This window comes from Lichenostomus cassidix, chromosome 4A (genome assembly GCF_008360975.1).
Source record: "Lichenostomus cassidix isolate B80296 chromosome 4A, HeHo_3.0, whole genome shotgun sequence".
Classification (NCBI taxonomy): Eukaryota; Metazoa; Chordata; class Aves; order Passeriformes; family Meliphagidae; genus Lichenostomus; species Lichenostomus cassidix.
In genome coordinates, this window is record NC_139485.1 from 13,703,507 (window position 1) to 13,723,961 (window position 20,455).

Genomic DNA, 20,455 nt, shown 5'->3' on the forward strand with positions numbered 1-20,455 from the left:
GGGCTGGTACTGGGGGACATTTGGTGGCCATTTCCCTGCTGTCACCTCGTGTTCCTGCAGCACTCGGAGCAGCAGCGAGCAGGGCTGGAACTTTGGACCTTTCCAATTAACATTTTGCTCACCTGATGTGAGGTGTGAGCAACCAGCACCGGGGGGCCCTCCCAGCCTGCCTGAACAGCCATTTCCATCCCTGACTGGAGAAATTGATGTCCTATTTTCCCTTCATTCATATGCAGGTGGCACGGGAATGCTGGAGCTGCCAGTGGGATGGCACAGGGCTGTCCCTGCACCTCTCACTGCTGGTCACGGATCCCAGCCTGTGGCACTGGTTTAACTGGAGCTCTGCTGGTTTCCTCTGCCCCAGTGGCACGCCAAGAGCTCTGTGGGGTTTGTGGTGTGGGGGACAATCCCACAACCACTCCATCCCGCAGGAATGGATCCCCAAGTCTGCTTTAACATTCTGCTCAGCCACACGGAGCAGGAGCTGTCTGCCAGCCCTGCAGGGGGATTGTCTGATCGCTCCTGATCGTCACAGGCACTGGCAAGGTGTGTGTCTGTGTGGCCAGCTGGGGTGGGCTCCTAAGGGCTGGGGGGCACCAGTGGGGCAGGGACCCCACTGCCAGGCTGGGAGGAGTAGGGATGAGCCACAGCACGTGGCAGGACAAGGTCCCTGGGGACCCTTCACCTCTGCTCCCAGGGAACAGTGGCTGACGGGTGCGTTAGCACTGAGAGAGTGGATGAGGCCAGGTGGGACAGAGCTGCTCTGGTGGAAGGTGGAGCCATGGCAGGGGTGGAACTGGATGATCCCTGAGATCCCTTCCAACTCAACCTATTCCATAAATCTATGACAGTGGGGAGGTCCCCACACATCTCTGGGTCAATGACATGAGACAGGGACACTGGTGACACTGGCAGCCCCAAAGCAGCACCTCAGGAGAAGGCAGGAAGGAACACAAGGACAAGCAGTCCCAATGCTGCAGGGTCCCTGTGCCATCCCCAACCCCTGCCTGGGGAAATATTTGGCCATGATCTTTATTTCTGCTTGATCCCTGTGTGTGTGCAGTCCTGGGGCTGGCTCAGCACCAGGCAGGTCCCTGTGTGCCCTGGGCTGGCCATGGCAGGGTCCAGGCAGGTCTGTGTGTGTCCTGGGCTGGCCATGGCAGGGTCTGGGCAGGTCCCTGTGTGCCCTGGGCTGGCTGCAGCAGGTCCAGCTGCCCCAGGCTTGTCCTGCTGCCTCTTGCACAGCTCTGAGTCAACAACCAGTGGTGGAGCAGGAAGGGCAAGGCTCGAGTTGAGTGAAAACAAAGGAAAAAAGCTTTTTCAGCTGCTGGGGAAGAGAGGTGTTTGCTCCCAAGGTGCTAAGGCAGCTCCCGATGGCCTTGGAGCAGCAGGGGCTGCACAGGAATGGGGTTTGTGTTTGGACATGGAGCAAAGTGTGTCTGCCATGGGGTGCTGCCATGCCCTGACACGGATTTTCTGGGTTTTTCTCCTTCTCCCAGCTCTTGGCAGGCAGAGGGTCTCCCTCAGATCGACCCCCTCGTGCCTGTGCCACACCAGACCAAAGGAAGGCACCCCTAGCTCACCCTCCTCCTCCCTACCCCAACCCAGGGACCCTAAACAAGATTCCCAGGAGGAAGGGAAATGGAATATGAGCCCTGAGACTGCTGGGCACCTTCTGAAAAAGCTCCCACAGCATCCCAGAGACACCGTCTGTATTCCCTCTGAACTTCCTGCAGCTTCTTGGAGCTCTCCTGGGAGCATGAATTTATTTGATGCAATTTCATTTTGGGGTAGTTTTTAAGTAATTAAAAGAGACGACGGAAGAAAAGGCATGAAATTAAAGGACGGATTACTGGGGCTGAGGGAATTCCTGGGGGAGAGCGTAGCCCAGTGCAATGGGTTTAAAACCTTCTCCAAGCACAAGAGGTTCTGCAGAACCAGGGGCTGAAGAGTTTGTCTGAGGCTTCAGACCCAAGGCACTGCCAGAGCTCCACGTTCCTCTCCTCCAGTGGGAAAGGGAGCAAATCCTGCCTGCAGGAAAGATGCCAGGACTTGCCTGGACTCCCTGTGGAGCTGAGGAGCAGGGATGTGAGCTGAGACAGCAGTCCTGGTGGGCAGCAGGTCACTGTGCATGGTGAGGTTGGCTGCTCTGGTGGAATTCAGCAGGGCTGCCCGGGAACAGGGAAGTCTCCCCGCTTGGCCGAGTGTTTGGGATGTGGTGCCTTGATGGAAATCAGTGCCAGGATGGCTCAGACAAGCTGTGCAGGGGTCACTGCACAGTCCAGGGCAGTCCCTTGCCCAAGGCTGTGTGCTGAGGAAGCAGAAGTCCCTGGCTGAGCTCCAGGAGCAGATAAGCTCTTTGGTTATAGGATAACCGGATTAACCAGGCTGTGTGGGGACAACAGCTCCCAACTGCTCCACCAGGGCTGTGGGGCTGATCTGCCCCTTGGCCTGTGATGATAAAGCAGCAGGTTCCACCTGGAGCAAAAGGAAAGCTGGGAAAAGCTGGTTGCAATGTCAGGAGCAGGACAGGCACCCGGGGATCTGACTGACACCTTCTGTGACAGCTCCCAGAGAGGTGGTGTTGGTGCATAACCCATTCCATGCCATCCCATCCCTTCTCCCTGGCCCTGCTGAGCCGCTGGGATCACATGGAGCTCCTGAGGGTCCTGCCAGGTCACCCTTTGGGAGCCCCAGGCAGCAGCAGTGCAGGTGGGAGGGTGCAGTGAAGCATCTACAGTCACACTGACGTTAACTCAGCTCTAACCCCAACCTTGCTCCCTTCCTCCTCCTCCTCCTGCTCAGTCCCCCTGCTCTGACCTCAGTCACCAACATTCCCAAGCTGCTTCCCAAGCTTTGTCCCACCTCAGAGCTATCCCAGCCTTTGCACTGGGAGCTGTCACATCTCCCTGGAGGGAGCACAGGGCTGGGAACCGGTGGCCCAAGTGACCCAGCTGGTTTCTCTGCTGGCCCTGGATAAGGCATTGAATGCCTTTGGCTCAGCTCATCCCAAATCTTGGAAGCAGCACGACAGACTGGACATGACTGACAAGTTAATGCTTGGAGCCTGCTCAGTAGGCACTACTTATGGGAGTTACCTGAAGGACAAGGTTGGGAAAAGACTTTTCTGACTCATAACAAGTGAATCTGGGACGAGGAGAGCACCCAAAACTTCCTACAGCCATGACAGCTTCCCTGGGATTAGCTGGAGAAGGGAGAGCCTGCTCACCCTGGGAATGAGCAGCTCATTTGCTAAATTAAAGGACTAAGCCCGAAACCAATGTTTTGGGGTGTAGTTTCTCACTTGGCTGTAGGTGGTACTTCCCCTGCTCATTCCTGGCTCCCAGGGACACGGAGCTGCTGATCCCTCCTGCACAGAGGAAGGGCTGAAGGTTGTCTCCTTCCCCAGGGAAGAGGAGCATCCTGCACACTAGGGAAGTGACTGTTCCCAGGACAGGATCCAGACAGCACAGTTCCATCTCCTCTTGACATCCACGCCTGGGCATCCATCAGGATGTTCCCTGGGAGCCTCTTTTTCCAAGCCATCCCTGTCCCCACTGGCTTTACCAAGAAGCTTTCCAGGGGATTGATTTAAATGAGGTCAATTTCAGAGCCTGGGGATTGAGGCTGGGCTCAAACCCACAGCCAAATCCTTTCCTCCAAAAAAGCAGCAATTTTTCCACACTCCTTCAAAGCTCCTCTGGAGGACATGGCAGCTGTGTGTCTGTCCTCCTGCCCCAGGCTTTTGGATATCCTTCATTCCAGTGGATTTATACTCCTGGTCTCCCTGTTGCTCCAGGCTCGCTGCATCCAGGACTCAACCAGTTTGCCCTAATTTTGGCTTTGGCAGTGGAGCAATCCCTCACTCCACGGGAGACACTGCCATGTGGAAAACAGTCATTTCCATCCTCCAGACCACGGGATGCAGAGGAACGGACTCCTGGAGATGGAAGAGGTGTGATGGGATGGGCAGAGACACAATGCTGGCTCGGCTGGTCCCTGCTCCGTCACATCCCACTCGGTTTTCCCGGCGGGTTCCCCTCCCAGCCTCCCTGGGTGTTTTCCTTGCACCGAAGCCGTCTCCACTTTCCCCACAACACGAACTGAGGCGACCACACAAACCAGAGGCTGGGAGTGGGAGCGGCTCCGAGTGCACCGGGCAAATCTGATCCTGCCAGATTAGGGAAGGCTTTAACGAGGCTTTGAGCCCTCGCCTGGCTCTGGGGTTTATGTATGGCCACGGTCACGGCTCCGAGAGTGCCACCACCATCCATCAGCCCCAGCGCCTGGCACCCGGCCAGGCACCGGGAATTTTGTGCTGAGTGATATCAAAAGCCGAAACGAGCCCCACATACTTTGGGTAATTCCCAGAGGCCATAAAACACCTCGGCCGTCTCCCATCCAACATTTATGTGTTTGGCATTAAACTTTCCCAAATTAGTGCTAAGTGCATTAAAGTTGTAAAACTACCCGGAGTAAAACCCCATTAAATGCTCAAGCGGGCGGATGCGGTGCACCCCCAAACCCCTGGAATTCGGGTTGAAATCCAGGAGCCCCGTGATGCCCAGGGCTTGTGCAGGGAGCAGCCGAAAATGCCGTGGTGGAAGAGATGAGCCATCCCACCACCAGCTCCCAGAGCAGCTTTTTCCCAACAGGGGATTCCTTTGAGACGTCAGACGTTGCAACTCTATTAATACTCGCCGGAGCATCGGATGCAGACAAGACAGGCCGGGGGGACAGGAGGGGAGGAGGGAGGAAACATCCAGGCTTGGATCGGTGTCCCAGTGTCCCTGGCATGTCCGGGGACAGCGGGGTGGCAGAGAGCCCCAGGGGCTGAGGGCTGGCCCGAGCTCTGCTATTGTTGGGCTGCAGGAACCTCGGCCCTGCCCCAGCTGCTCTTGATGGAGCTGCTGCCACATTCCAGGAGGAGCCCAGAGGGCTGCCAGCATTTTGGCAGGAAGTTTTGCACAGATCTTCTGCCCCCAACCCGGGTTGGAGACCCCTCAGCAGGGCTGGGGGACCTGGGAGACCCAAACCACAATTCCCAGAGTTCCCTAAACCCTCCAGGCATTCTCTGTCCCCCAAACCCTGTGCCAGCCCCAAACTCTGTGTGCCACCGGGAAGCTGGCACCGAGCCTGTGCTATTCATTCCATCCCATCTCCTCTGGCAGCCCTGTGTGTGTTTGGTGTTTACATCCCAGGATCCTGGATACTGCCGACCACACTCGTGGTGCTTCCTGTCACCGGCTGACATCTTCCTCCCAGTGCCTCTTCCATGGGCAGGAAGCAGCCTGGATCCTGCAATTCCTCCTCCTGGATCCTGCAATTCCTCCCGTGCCAGACTGTCCATGTGTACCCAGAGATGGCAAGGACACGGCACCAAGTCTGGGAAGGGAAATATCCCATAGAATGCCTGCAGAAAGAGGGATGGGGATGGAAGGCAGGGAAATTGCCCTGATTGCCCTGGGTGAAACCAGCTCACCATGGGCAGGAGCTGCCCATGGAGCAAGGAAAGGTGATATCCCTGTGTTTGCTTTTCCCACATGTTCCCAGAAAGGTGGGGATCTCTTCCCAGCTTGCTCCTGGCTGACGTGATGCAGGAATTGTGCAAACAGCCATAAAATCCCACAATCTGAGGAGGAAATAGCTCTGCCTCCCTGGTGACTTTTCCTAAGGGAGGGAATTATCAGTTTGGCCTCCAGCTGAAGGGAAGCAGGCAAGGGTCAGGGACAGAGGATTGGCTCCTTCGATCCAAGTCAAACTCCAAAGGCTCTGTCCCATTCCTTCTGCTGTGCTCCTGCCTCCACTGCACTTTCCATACCTCCCACCATTTCCAGAGGCCCACACAGAGCTCAGCTTGCTGAAGAGTTTTCCCAGTTCCATCCCACCCATCCCATCCCATCCCATCCCATCCCATCCCATCCCATCCCATCCCATCCCATCCCATCCCATGCCCTTTCCTGTCACCATTTTCCATTCTGAACCCTCTCTCCCTCACCCTGCTCCAGAGGCAGGAGTAGGATGCAGGGCCAGGTCAGTGCAGGTTCTTGGCCATTACATCCCATTCCTGCTCTCCAAGGTACCTGTCCAGTTTTATTACTGTCCCTTCCCAGTGCTTTGGAAACCTTCCCAAGATGTACTTACGGAATTACTGTTCCTGCTCTGAAGAGAAAAGAGTCAAATCCTTGTTTTAATTCCTTCCCGTTAACATCTGAAAGGGGGATTATCCTCCCCACAAAGGGCCAGGGTTTGGGTAATGCTGTTTTCACTTGTTTAAAAGTGAATTTTATAAAGTCTTTCCCTCCCTGTGTCTCCTCCTCCAGTTCTTTCCATCCCTCCATCCCATCTCTGGGCACATGGAAGGTCCTGGGGTGGGTATGGAATGGAGGGAGTTGCCCCTGCTGATCCAAAGAGAATTCCAGCATCAACAGGAGAAGAATTTGTCAAATCCTCAGGTCAGGGTTGGAAGACTGAGCCCAGAAAAGATTTGTGGTGCCCTCACTATTTCAGTCCCAATTCCAGCAGTGCCGACAGGATCCAGCCTTCATCTGGGCATGACAAGGATGGGAGCACGTCAAGAACGGATTTCCCCACAGGCAGGAACAGCTGCACCACAATCAACTCCAGGACTCAAAAAATAGGGGGGAAACAGGAGCAAAATTCCATCTCTGAAAAGCTTCCAGCACGTTGGAGTGGCTGCCGACATCTCCCACCCTGGATCCCTCCATCCCTCTGGCACCAAGCATGAAGCCTCCAAGGCTTCCTGATCAACACTGTTGTTCTTTTTGAGCAGCCACGCTATTTATAAATGGTTGGTAAAATATTTATGTTAGGAGCCACTTTGCCTCGCTGCCTTAAAAAATTAATACGACATTAACTGTGCTCCGAACATTTTAGGTTTTCAAAATCGAGCTGAAAATTAAACAATCCTTGGATGTGGGGTGGGAGCAGCACGGCAGCAGGAGGATTTATCACATGGAAAAGCAACGGGGCCACCACTTGTCTGCCAAAGCCATCAGAATTCAGGGGTATTTTTATGCCTTGAGTAAATATTCCCCTTTTATTTTTTTGGAACAGTTTAAAAAAAATAATAATAATAAAACCTGGTCATTAAGGACAATCAAAGCCAAGCCGAAGATGCTGATGTCATATTTAAAAAATACAGGAGGCTTCAAGATAAACTTTTACATTGGTCAAATATAGAAACTAATTAGACCTCCCCAGCCCCTACAAGGATTTCTCTGGAAGGTCCCTCTGGTTTTGTCCTCTTTAAAGAACTGCTGATGCTTCATGGAAAATACAGATAAACAATTTGTTCTCAGCCCAGCCTGGCTCTTCCCTCTTCCCTCTTTCCCTCTCTTTTATCCTCACTTACTGAGCCCAATGATGGAAGCAGAGGCCAAACTCATTTTTGGTGGGGTTGCACTTAGGGGATCATTCCAAGGCTGTCCCACCACAGCCATTCCTGAGCAGCTTCTCCATGTCCTCCTTCACCACAATCCCCAGGCCAGGGAGTGCCAGCAGCAGTTTTTAAAACCTCAGGAAAAACGTGCTTTTTGCTCTCTTTTCCAGGCCCTTTCCACATCCCAGGAGAGTGGTGGTGCCAGAGGTCCATGGGCAGGTGGAGAAAGGGCAGAGTCAGAGGAGGAAGAGGAGGAGGAGATTCTTGGATGGTTCCCTCCTGCCCTGGAGGCAAATCTTTCCCTTCAAGATGGGACACGCCAGAACCAGCAATAAATCCTGGACTTGGCTTTCCCAAAAGAGTCAGGAAGGGTGAGTGAGGAGACAGAGCTCTTCCTATGGGGATGAACATCCAGTTGAGTAACCCTGGTTTGAGTAACCCTAATTAAGCTCTTCCATCAATGCCAGCTGAGTCACTGGGAGAGCAGCAGCCTGAATTTTCAGGAATAACCTGGGATTTGGGAGCCCAACTGGATAATGGCACTTAGAAAACAATCAACGCTGTCGTACTCGTCCTGCCAACCTCAAGAGGCTGGAAAAGGTCTTGGGATGGGCACCCCAAGGAGCCCCTCTTCTTTCAACTGCCAGGGAAACGCTCATGGCAAATCCAAGGAATGTTCTCATGGAGCAATTGTGCAAGAGCGAGCTTGTCCAGTCACTGTTGGCCCTGCCCATAAAGCTTGGGGTGAAAGGGCTGGGATGGGGAAAAGGGGGGATAATAAACCTCAGGGAACACCACGGAGGAGAAAGGCTGCCCCAAGTATCAGTGATCAGCTGAACCACCATGGGAACCAACTAATTCCTTGGAGAGAAAGGACAGGATGGAGAAGGTCAGGGTGGATTGTCATTCCATGGATGTGCTGAGGTCAAGGAGAGGGAAAAACAAGCCCAAGCAAGGCGTGGCAGCAGGGAAGGAGTCACCAGCCTCCCCTACTCCTCACATTCCTTGAATAGCTAAAATAACACCAACCAAATCCAAACTCAGCTGAAGACACTGATGTCATCCTCGGAAAGATTTTCCAGACCTGCATTTTTTATACTAATAAAATAAAGGCGGTGATTAATTAAATCCCAGCAGGCCTTAAAAGGCATTTCTGTGGCCCGTGTGCCTGGAGGCCACGGGGTTGGTGTGCAATGGTGGTGACACACGGGGAGGGAACAGGATATTCCTGAAGGAGAAAGGAGGTCACAGAGCTGCGGAAGGGCGAGCTCTGGGAAAGGAGGTGAGAAACACAGGGACGGCTGTGTCACACAGGAGGAGGGGAGCAAAGCATCATGGAATCATTCAGGTGGGAAAATCCCTCTGAGACTGAGTCCAACTATTCCCCCAGCACTGCCAAGGCCACCATTAACCCATGTCCCCAAAGTGCCACATCCAGATGGTTTTTGGACACTTCCAGGGGTGGTGATTCCATCACTGCCCTGTTCCAGGACTTGACCACCCTTTCCATGAAGAAATTTCCTAATATCCAATGTAAATCTCCCCTGGCACAGCTTGAGGCCATTTCCTGTCATCCTGTCCCTTGTTCCCTGGGAGCAGAGTCCAACCCCCACCTGGCTGCTCCCTCCTGTCAGAGAACTGTGCAGAATGAGAAGGTTCCCCCTGAGCCTCCTTTTCTCCAGGCTGGAACCCCCCCAGAGAGACCCCAAAGTGAGCAGGGAGAAAACCAGCAAGGGACACCTCCCACTCCAGCTGTGCAAAGCCAGGGAGGCAGCCAAGGTGTCCCTCGTGCCACCCCTCCAACCATCTAACACTGATCATGGCTGGGACAAGATCTGAGTGGTTGGGACACCCAAGGAAGCTCAGGAGGACACGCTGGGGCCACCACCAGTGCAAGGACCTGTGGCAGCCCCACGAGGGTGGCTCTTGTCACACACAGCCCCAAGGTGTCCCCACACCTGCCCTCAGAAGGCAGCTCCAGCCTGGCAGAGAAGCAGCTCTGTGGGCCCAGCAGAGCAGAGGAGCCTGTGCCGAAATTGCCTCATTGACTCCATTGTTCAGCTGACTCCGTTGAAAATGGAGCATGTAATTGTTTCCCCGAATAGAGTCGAACACCATTAAACGTTGGGCTGAAGCTTTGCCATCCAGCAAATATTCCAGCTGGCTGGCGATCCTCTGGGATTGGCTCTGCGTCGCCATGGTTACGGACTGGCCACAGCTTTATTCCTACGGTTAATTAAAAAGCCCCTTTTCCGAGGTGCCCGGGGGTTCGCTGGCACGGTGGCTCTTCTGGTGCCCATCCGTGAATTCCGCTGCTCTGGGAAGGCACCGGACACCCAGAGAGAGCTGCAGATGCTGCCGGGGATGGACATCCCATCCATGAGGATGTGGGCTTGCCAGGGGAATCTGGGAATTGTAAACAAAAGGTTTGTAAACCCAGGTAAGGGAATGCGTTCTCTGTCCTGTCTACTCGTCCATCTCCCATGCTTAAGCCAGAGGTGGTCCTTGAGCAGGGTGGGAGCTGTTCCCAGAGGATGGGAATTAAAGGAGAATGTGGCTCTTAAGGACCTTTGTGCCCTCAGAAGGCTGAGGTGGAAGCACAGCTCAGATGCTAGGAGGGACTTGTGGTGAGTTCACCTTTTAGCAGCAGAGTTGTGAGATCAGCCTTGCAGGATGGAGAGGAGTCCAAGGAGAGTCTGGATTTCAGAGAATCATGGAACAGTTTGGACTGGAAGGGAACAAAGCTCATCTTGCTCCACCCCCTGCCATGGGCAGGGAAACTTTCTACTATCCCAGGTTGCTCCAAGTCCTGTCCAATTTGGCTTTGGACACTTCCAGGGATAGGGAAGCCACAGGTTCTCTGTCAAACCTCTGCCAGGGCTTTGCCACCATCATGGTGACCAGCTTCCTTATTGCCATATAAATCCCTCCTCTTTTAGTTCAAAACCATCATCTCTTGTCCTAGCGTTCCAGATCTTGCCAAAAATTCTCTTCCCAAACTCTGGGAGCCCAAGGCAGAGATGGTGCCTTGTGGGGAAGGGAAGGGAAGGGAAGGGAAGGGAAGGGAAGGGAAGGGAAGGGAAGGGAAGGGAAGGGAAGGGAAGGGAAGGGAAGGGAAGGGAAGGGAAGGGAAGGGAAGGGAAGGGAAGGGAAGGGAAGGGAAGGGAAGGGAAGGGAAGGGAAGGGAAGGGAAGGGAAGGGAAGGGAAGGGAAGGGAAGGGAAAAATCAAGAAAGCAAGAGAGAGGAAGGAAGGAGGGAAGGAAGGGAAGGAAGGAGAGACACAAACAGCGAAGGAAAGCCTGCACACAAATGAGCCTTAATTATCCTAATGACATGGAGCTGATTATCAAAGCCAACATTTAGGGCTGGGGATCGGATACCATCTGGTGCTCTGCAGCAGCCTGGGAAGGGCTGGGACTAAACAAACTCAGGTTAAATCCCTGGAAACCCGACTGGGGGGCACTGTGTCCGGGGCTCAGCTCTCAAACCCATCCTCAAACCCACCCACCAGCCCCCCAAACCACCATCTCCAGCTCTGGGGGTTTCATCCTCAGGTTGTTTCCCAAGCAGAGCCTGCCCTGCATGAGGAATTCCACGCTCAGATTCCAGGAGTGAGCCTGGCTGCTTTATGAAAGAGAATTTTTGAGTCCTTTTGTCAACAGCTAAATGTTGCGGTTGACAAAGTCAATGCAAGATGCGATATTATAAATATTAGATTAATTGTATTGTATGGGATTTATAGCACCTAAAGATCCAAGGAGTTATTTTTACCTCTGTGAAAAATAAAGCAAGAGAGTTAAAGTGATTTGTTCAGACACATTCCTCTCAAAAACTTTGTCAGAACCAGCAGATTCCCTGGGAACACTTTGATTTCCATAAAACTGCATTTCTCAGTAGGAAAACCAACCTGTCAACAATTCCAGGCTGAGCCCTCCCACAGAACCAAGCTGGCTCCAGAGAGGCACTTCCCAAACTGTGGAGCCTGTTTTGCATCCCCAGGGTGTGGGGATCCCCCCAGGGCTGCCCTGTGTCCCCCAGGGGTTACACAGTGTGACAGTAGAGTGTCCTACAAAGCCACGTCCATCCTGTCCCCATGCAGGTGACGATTTGGAGGTGCTGCTCATTGCTGGGACACCTTGGTGTAAGTTCCCACTGGGATGGGATGCAGGAGCCAGGGGCTGATCCAGCAGCCCTGGGACCCCCAGGGATCTGGTTTGGGAGTCTCGCCATGTGTGGAATGGGTAGGATTCACCAGTGCGGCTCTGGATCATAAGCTTTGCTTTCCTAGCAATAAAAAATAGCCAACCTAAAATTCCTAATCAGGGAATTAGCTTCAGCTTGGAGAAGCCCATGTGCCCACCCTGGTGCTGTCAAGGCTCTGCTGTGCCAGGCTCTCCCAGTTCTCCCCATGCCCAATTCCTGCTCTCCAACCCAGCCCAGGTAACACTCGGATTCAAGGCATCCTGGGATGCACAGGGTTGTGCTTGGCAGTGCCAAGCCTCCATTCCAACAGGCTCAGGGATGGGATGTGTCCCCTTGGGGGACATGGTCCTGCCAGCTCCTGAGAGCCTCCAGCCTCCACCTTCAGAGGTCCTGGACCTCCAACCCTCGAGCTCCATCCCTCTGTCCCTGGTGATGCTCTCAGCTGGATCAGCTCCCCGAAGGAGCACAATGTGTGTGTCTGAAGCATCACCAGCTTCTTGGGTGCACTTGGAGCACAGATAATGGTTTGTTTGTTGTATTTCCAAGCAACTACTTTGCTCCCTGTGCTGAGTGCTAAGCTGGTGATCCTCCAGCCCCCTCTGCTCCCACCTCATCCAGGTTTCCCAGAGTCCCTTCCCAGGGCTGCCTGTGCTGTTTCCCCTCTGCTCCCGGCTCTGGCTGCTGCTAAATTTAGCGAGGAGCTTCTGTCCATTCTAATACTAATAGGCCCATTTTTAATAATGATGTTTTCACAGCAATTTCAGCCCATCATGGTGTCACAGGGGGATTGAGGGAAAAAGCCTCTAATCCCTGTTAATAGATTCCATTTGACAGCGAACGTGTCTCAGGGTTCCTCCCCAAAGGCCCCACTGGGTTTGGTGTCACTTATGGCTGACCTTGGAGGGGAACAAGTCCTTCTCCAGAAGAATGGCCCAGTGTCCATCTGGAATGGGGCTCCCAGCCCCGTTCCCCATGTCTCAGATTTCTTGGAAGGTCTATTTTGGGAGGTCCCATGGGGTGGGGTTTTTGTTCACTTTTTCTTCTCTCCTGGACACAAGCTGGGCACAAAGTTGGGTGCTCCTTCCTTCACAGCTCAGGAGATAGGGAATTTCTCCTCAGCCTTGCTGCTAGGAAGAGGAAAATCCTCATTTTCCACTCTATGAAATGGGGAAAACAGAGCTAAGGGGAGTGGAGTGGTGCCTGCTCTGAGGAACCAGAGGGAGCTGCCCATCCCTGTGGTCCCAACTCACTGCTGGACAGACATGAGGGGATATCCATGACAAGGAACCCTCCTGGAGTCTCACAGTCCCCCCAGAGTCAGCCTGCCTAACCTGTGAACTTAAATATCCCAGGAAACACCTGCTGGAAGGTGTCAGCCCACACCTCATGAAGCTGCAGGTCTAGAAATCCTGAAACAGAGAAGAATAATCGGCAGTTCCTCTCCAAGCATGGGGAGCTCATGCAGCACCTCCCACCTGAGAATGGGGCCCACTCATTTTTCCAGTTCTGGAGGGGCAGGACCCATCCCCCAGCACCTCCCAGGATGGACAAATAGGGAATGCAGTGTGGTGGAAGTGCCCCACGGCCGGACACCCTCCTGCTGATCCGTGATGGGCCGTGAAGGTGTGAGAACCCCCCCACTCTCCTGCACAACCCCTCTCCCCCCTCTCTGAGGGTTCTTCCAGCTGGAGGTGGTCTGGGAAGGGGCAGTGAGCTCTGACCCCTGCCAGCCCCCAGCCCTGACCCCTGCTCCCCCTCGCTGTCCAGGTCCTTCCCCTCCTGTCCCCTCCTTTCATCCTGCCGGGATGGAGCAGCAGCTCCGTGTGTGTCCGGGGGCTGCAGGCAGGAGCCAGGGGCCCCTGGCAGTGGTTTGGGGGGCAGGAGGAAGGGCAGAGCCCTGCTGTAGCTCACAGCTAAATGCTGCCTTTCACTCCAGCATTCCCGAGGAAAGTAATGAGAATAATTAAAGGTAATTTCATTTATTTCAGCTCCAGAGTGTAAAGCAGATGGGGGTGGGGGTTTCCAGCCTCTCACTGAAGGAGGGGAGGGCAGAAAGCAGAGTTCCAATGTTGAGCTGCCATCAGGGATTACAGGGACCCCCTTTTACCTCCTGGGACCATGGTTTGTGGGGCTCACCTGGAAGAGGGGATCCCACAGTGGCATGGGGCCACTCAGAGAATGGTTCTAGGGGGAAAAAGGTGGTTGCAGAGGGAGCCTTCCCTCCGAGAGACCAAGAAAGACCTGAGCCCTGCACTGGAATTACCCTGGAGAGAAGTGTGGGGCAGGGAGAGCTTCCCTGGAGCTGGACTTTCCCCAATCCCATGCATAGGGAATGCAGAGGGAAGCTCTGCCCAGCCTGGTGAGGAGGAGCTGTGCCTGGGAGCCCCTCTGAAATCAGGGCCTGTGGTTCTAGGGAGCCAGAACCCCCCAGAAAGGTGTCAAGGGCACTTCCACTGCCCTGATTCCAGGGAATCAGCACTGGGATCCTGGAGCACGACTTTAACTGGCTGTTAGCACACAAATACCCGGCTTGGAGGGACCTCACTGGGTGGTGATAATGCTGAGGTGGGAAATTCGGAGCCCACAAACCACCCAGGGCACAGCTCCTCCAGCAGCACATTCCATCCCTGCTCCATGAGCCAGGGGATGCTCCCAAGCCCTTCTGTGTCACACACAGACATTTCTGGGGACTTCAGGAACTTCATCCCAAAGCTTCATCATCTACAGCATCGCAACAGCATCGCTGGGTGGCTCCTGCTGATGGGAGGGCTGAGATAAACCCTGCCTGCCAAAACGTGGCTGTTTTCTAACATATTACAGCATGGGGAATTGTATCCCAGAGCATCCCACACCACCTCCCTGCAGGTGGGGACAGGGTGACAGTGCTGCCAGGTGCTGGAGCAGCCTGAGCAGAGACACCCACGTCCCACCGTGCCAGCTGTGACACGGAGATGCTTTGACTCACCGGAGCTCCCGACCCCATTGTGTCTCCTCCGCATGAATTCTGCACACGGGCTCATGAAATATAAATTGGGTCCTCAAATATTCAACAGCAGTGTTTGGAATGGCGTGTTTGGGTGCGTCTGAAATGTTCCCTGTGCCAGGGAGTGACAGGAGCCACCCAACTGCAAGAGAGGAGAAATGCCAGGCCATGCCCGTGGCTGGGTGACAAGGATGAGTTTCTGAGCATCTGCTCTGCAGGGAGTCACGGGCAGGGATGAACGTCAGGGAGAAATTTGTAATTTTGTTCCTCACGGTAAATGTGATTCAGAGAAGTGTCCTTGTCACTGAATCACTGAGTCACTGAGTCACTGAATCCCAGAATCCCAGGATGGTTTGATTTGGAAAGAGCGTTAAAGATCATCTCATTCCAGCCACTGCCATGAGCAGGGACACCTTCCACTAGCCCAGATTGCTCCAAGCCCCATCCAACCCAGCCTTGGACACTTCCAGGGATGGGGCAGACACATCTTCTCTGGGAATTCCATCTCAGCCCCTCACCACCCTCACAGGGAAGAATTCCTTCCCAATATCCAATCCTGAAGTGCCATTAGAAACAAAAGAAGGGAAGAAAGGCAAACATCCCGGCAGGAATGCTTTCCTTGCATTTCATTGTCTTCACATCACCAAACCCACATCTGTGGCTTTCTGGACTGAAGGCATCTGGATACCCTGGGGGTACATCCAGGACAAGAACCAGCTCTTGCCACTGTCAGATACCTGTAGTTCCTCATCCCAGGAACTGGGAGGATCCATGAAAGCTCAGAGGGGACCACCTCACCCTCCAGCCCCTGGGACTGGAGGCTGCGGCTGCTCACCCTTCTCCTGCTCCCAATTCCCGAGGCTACTCCGTGAACCCTCTGCCCTTTCCCGGTGCCCCCAGCCTGGGGGAGTGTCTGCGAGGGCCGGGGGCTGGCAGGGAGCCCGTGGGTCCCCTCGGTCCCAATCAGCTGTGATTGAAGGCAGCCCCGAGCCCCCCGTCCCTGCGCGTTTCCCGACGAGCATCCGTGGAATCTGCAAGCCATTAGCTGTGTGTTATCTTTCGGGAGATGCTGAGGTGAGCCATATGGAAGCACTTACTCGTCAACAGCCTGGGACAGGGTTTGGTGGGGTGGCCAGGACTCAGCCCTTTGTGAACTGCAGAGAAGCTGGAACGCGTCCATTGACCCATTTAATGAGCTCCGGCAAGGGGAATTTCACACTGTGCCTGGAGCAGCAGTAACCTTATATGTAGGGAGAGGGGGAGATAATTCCTAATCTTGTCAATCACGCCGTTGTGAAATCCGCAGCAGGGTTTCTGGGAGCGGGAGGGCCAAGGAGAAGGCGAGGGCCTGATCCAGCTCCTCGCAGAGCGGGGCTGCACAAGAAAGGCCTTTCATTATTTTTCTTCGCAGTCTCCTCATTTCCTCGCTGCAAAAAACAACAATATATTTATTAACTAGACAAATATTTGACTGGGACAACATGCTGGAATGACCTGCAAACGCCTCCTCGTTCCCACCAAGAGGGGTTCCTGCTCCTACCCGTGGCCCCAAACCCTGCAGGGCCTCCAGCAGCTCCGGTCACACCCTCCTCCTTCTCCAGAGGAGGGGGAAGAGAGGGAAATGCCTCCCCCAGGTACCCCACTGGCTGAATCCCGCTTGCCACATGCCGAAGTTTCTTGGAAGGGCTTGCAGGGGCTGCTGGGGGACCACCTCAAGGCAAGTCCTTGTGATGGGGGCACAGCTGGACCTCAAGGAAGGGCAGAGGACAAAGGTTTGTATTTTGGGGACCATGGTGTTATCCAAACCAGCTCCTCCCACATCATAGAATCACAAAATTATGGAATCATTTAGCCTGGAAAAGACCTCCAAGCTCATGGATTCCAACCATGACCACCAGCAGGACCCTCTGATGCCACGGTGCTGCTGCTCCATCATCTCCACAACAGGGAACCGCTCCAAGATTGAGCTCCAAGCTAAAGAAACAAACAGAGCCTTTTTTCCCTGTTGTTTTTCCTGTTTGCCTAAGAAACATAATCTTGCCCCAAAATGAAAAAAATAATAATAACTCACAGGAAGGCCCCGAGCGTGAGGCGCTTTCTGTGCGATTTCAATCAAAACAGGCTTTAAAAAACAAATTCCTTCGATATTCATCACATGTGTAAAACACATTAAAGGGGGACGGTGGCCCAGGCCGGAGCAGCAGAGCCCTCCGGCTCCTGCCCGTGCTGGGAGACCTGGCCAAGCATCACCCAGAGCTTTTCAAGCCTGGAGAGTCTCTGTCCTAGGATCATTTAGCTTGGAAAAGCCCTCTAACCCCTTCGAGTCCCCTGCGCTGCCTAGGTCACTGCTCACCCACATCCCCAAGTGCCACAGCTTTTTAAATCCCTTCAGGGATGGCTCTGGACAAAGGGACAAGCTGCTGCTCAAGAAAAACTCCTCACATTCTGTGTGAGCAGAGAGCAGGAGAGATCCATGATTTCCTGGCCTAAGTGGAGCTTGGGAGATGCAAGATTTTAGTTCCACATACAGGAAACTCCACAGAACCAATATTATAGTTCTCATCTCATGTGCTCCTTCAAATCCCTGGCTTCCAACAGCCTTGTGGCTCCAAGAATTGCCATATTCCTGGGTTTTCTTCTGGCAGAAGCCACAGTGCTGGGCTGTCCCTGCCCTCTGCAGCCCTGTCCTTGCAAGTCTCAGCTCTCATGGCCCCATGAGCCACCTCAGTCACACTCCAGGCCACATTCCCAATTCTGCTGTTGTTTTTCCCTCTCGTTATTTTGGATTCCAGCTTATTTGCACATAAACCAAAGGGAGTGACACAGAAAGAAGCCCCCATGTCTCCCTCAGGTCCCTGCTCTCTGTGGATCTGCAGCAGCTCCATGCTGGATCATTACCCTGGAGCAGCCCAGCCCTGGTTTGGTAGGTTCCCGTTTTTACGAGGTGTGATGGGGAAGGAATGCTGTACACAGTTTAATTAGGGATTGGGAGCCTTGGGGGCAGTGGGAAGCTGCAGATACCCCGGGCACAGCCCATTAAACTGCCCCTTTGATGTCTGCAGCCCTGGTGTCCCACCGTGCTCAGAGAGTGATGGGGAGGAATTCGGGAATTTGGAGGCTACACTGCCCAGCAGCCCCTGGTTTGGTCCCTTCTCCAAGGGGTTGAAGCTCCACTTCTATTATTTTGTCCAAACACCTCTGAGAGCGGGAAGCAAGGGTGAGCATGGACAAGCTCCAAAACAGCCAAGGATAACAGGATGTTCTAGCCAGAGGCTTCACCTCCATGGCCAGGGCAGGGATGAGCACTTGGCTGGCTCCTGCATCCCCAGGAACTTGGGGCTGGGTGCTCTTCTTCCCTCATGATGCCGAACAGTGACACAGAAATGGGATTTGGCCTCAGGAACATTTAAATTCCCAACACCTCCACAGCAGATCCTTGCCCCTGACAAGCAGGCTCCTTTTCCCCTCTGAGTTCCCTGCAATGAGGGGCAACTCCCAATGCTTGTCCCACCTGGGGAGGTGCCCGAGATTCCAATGGGAGCCAGGCAGTGCCAGGATCCCTTCCAGATCCCACATTCCAGGGGGAGAGCAGCTCCTCACCCCATGACTACACAATCCCAGGAGGCTGAATCAGCACCCCAAGGGCAGGAGGGAGCCCTTCCCTCCCCCTGCTCCTGGGCAGACATGGTGACCTATCCATGCTCTGTCTCCTGACATGTTGTGGGCTGTAGGCACATGTTGTGGGAATTCTGGGTGTGTTGTCAGTTGTGGCTCATCCCTGGAGCACACGTTGGACAGGGAGCGGGGAGCATGGGTATCCCACATGGAGATGATCCAGAGCTGACATTTGGCCCATGCCAAGGAGCTGAAGCCATTGGAAGCAGCAGCCTCTCCCATCAGAGCAGAGGAGCACCAAATCCCTTGGCATTGATTTGGGATCTGGGCCTTGGGATGTTCCCCAGGGTGCAGGATATCTAGGATGGGATGCTGGTGACACTCAGTGAGCTGACTGAGACCTTCCTTTGCCCCAAGTGACTTCTCCCACCACATCACTTCCAGCTCAGGTCCTGGCAGGGGCTGGGAGCTCCCAGTTATCCGTAGGGTGCCACACCCAGCCCATCCCACGGGAAATCTGTGGCAGGAAAGGCAACTAAACTCAAGAACCCTGCTGGGCATTGTGGGCATCCCTCCTCCTCTTCTTCCTCCTCCTCCCCCTCCTCCAGGCACAGCCTCCATAGCATCCCACATTTCCAGACGGTTCCAGTGCCACAGAACACAGGTCAGAGGAACCAGGGCTGATTCCAGACCCCTTCCTTCATCCTCCTTGTTTCCCATCCCCACAGGGCTGTCCCCAGTGCCCTGCCTGCACAGACACCCAGCACTGCTTTCCTGCCTCCTCCTCCTCCTCCTCCTCCTCCTCTTCCACAATGTGACTCCTGCGTTCTGTAAATAATTCCCATTTCCATTTCCTAGCGCCAGGGTGACACATGGAAGTGGAGATGTGAACTCAGCACACACACAAATGCCTCCCCTGATTAGGACAACTTTTAAGTAGGTCAGAGCCTGGATTGGAGCTGCCTGACAGCTCCCCTATAAAACATCCCCACTTTAAAGCCCTGGATATTTTTTGTGATGTGGAATAGGAGCAGATTCCAGGGGCAATGTGGGGGAGCAGATGTTGCTCCCATGCTGGGGGAGGGCAGCACTGGGGAAAGTGAGTGCTGTAAATGAACTGGTGATTAAGGTCATTAGAGAATCTTAACCCAGGGGCACTGGGGGGACAGGAAGGGGACAGCCGGGCTCCATCACCACTAACAAGCCACTTGCCAGCCATCCCATCCCATTCCAGCCAGTCCTGGCAGCCACAGCTTCCCGGAGTGCTGAGGAGTGTCCTCACACACCTCACTTTAGGTACCAGTGGGCACCTTCTGACTCTATTTATATATTCCCTTAAATCTCCAACTCCCAGAGCGCTGTGATTAGAGGAGAAAGGTCATTTTTAGCATTGCCTTTCCCTTCCTATTTTTTTGGGAGTAAAAATAGTAGGTCACCCACATTTGTGGCTGGGAGAAAAACACTTTTAGGAACATGATCCCTCACCTGGCATCTCCTAGCTCACCCCACAGTGCTCACAGGCAGCTGCCCAGGGGCTCATCCACCCACCCCCAGCTCCCCCAAACCTCTCCAGCCCCTCAGCGCCGCTGTCGCTGATGAGAAAGGAAAGAGGCACGATTTAAACGTGACCTCTCACCCCAAGCTGTGTCTGTAATCTGACGAGCAAACCTTAATAGGCCGAGCCAGGCAGCGGAGCCCAAAGCCCAGATAAAACCCGGCCCCGCCGACAATTCAATTTCCTTCCATGAGATCAACTTGCAGCTTTAGCAAACCCACTTGTGCGGGCGCTGGGCTGAAACAATCTGGGCTGGCAGGCACGGCCAAGCTGCCTTGGGCTGCCACCACCTGAGCCCAGCACCCTCCCGGGGCTGCCAACCATCCCCAGCACCTTCCTAGGGCTGTCCAGCACCTTCCTGGGGCTGTCCAGCACCCCCAGCACCCTCCCAGGGCTGCCAACCATCCCCAGCACCTTCCTGAGACTGCCAACCACCCCCAGCATCCTCCAGAGCTGCCCACTACCCTCAGCACCCTCTGGAGCTGTCCACCACCCCCAGAACCCTTCCAGAGTTGCCCAGCACCCCAGCACCCTCCTGGGTCTGCCCAGCACCCAGCACAGCCCAAGAGCACCGCTCCCTTGGAGCAGGAGCACACGGGACTTTGTGCCTCACAGGGGAGGGATTTATTTCCAGGAAAAGCTCTTCCATGCCCCAGGGGGGCTTGTGGGCTGCCCAGGGGGGGCTAGGCTTGTCCC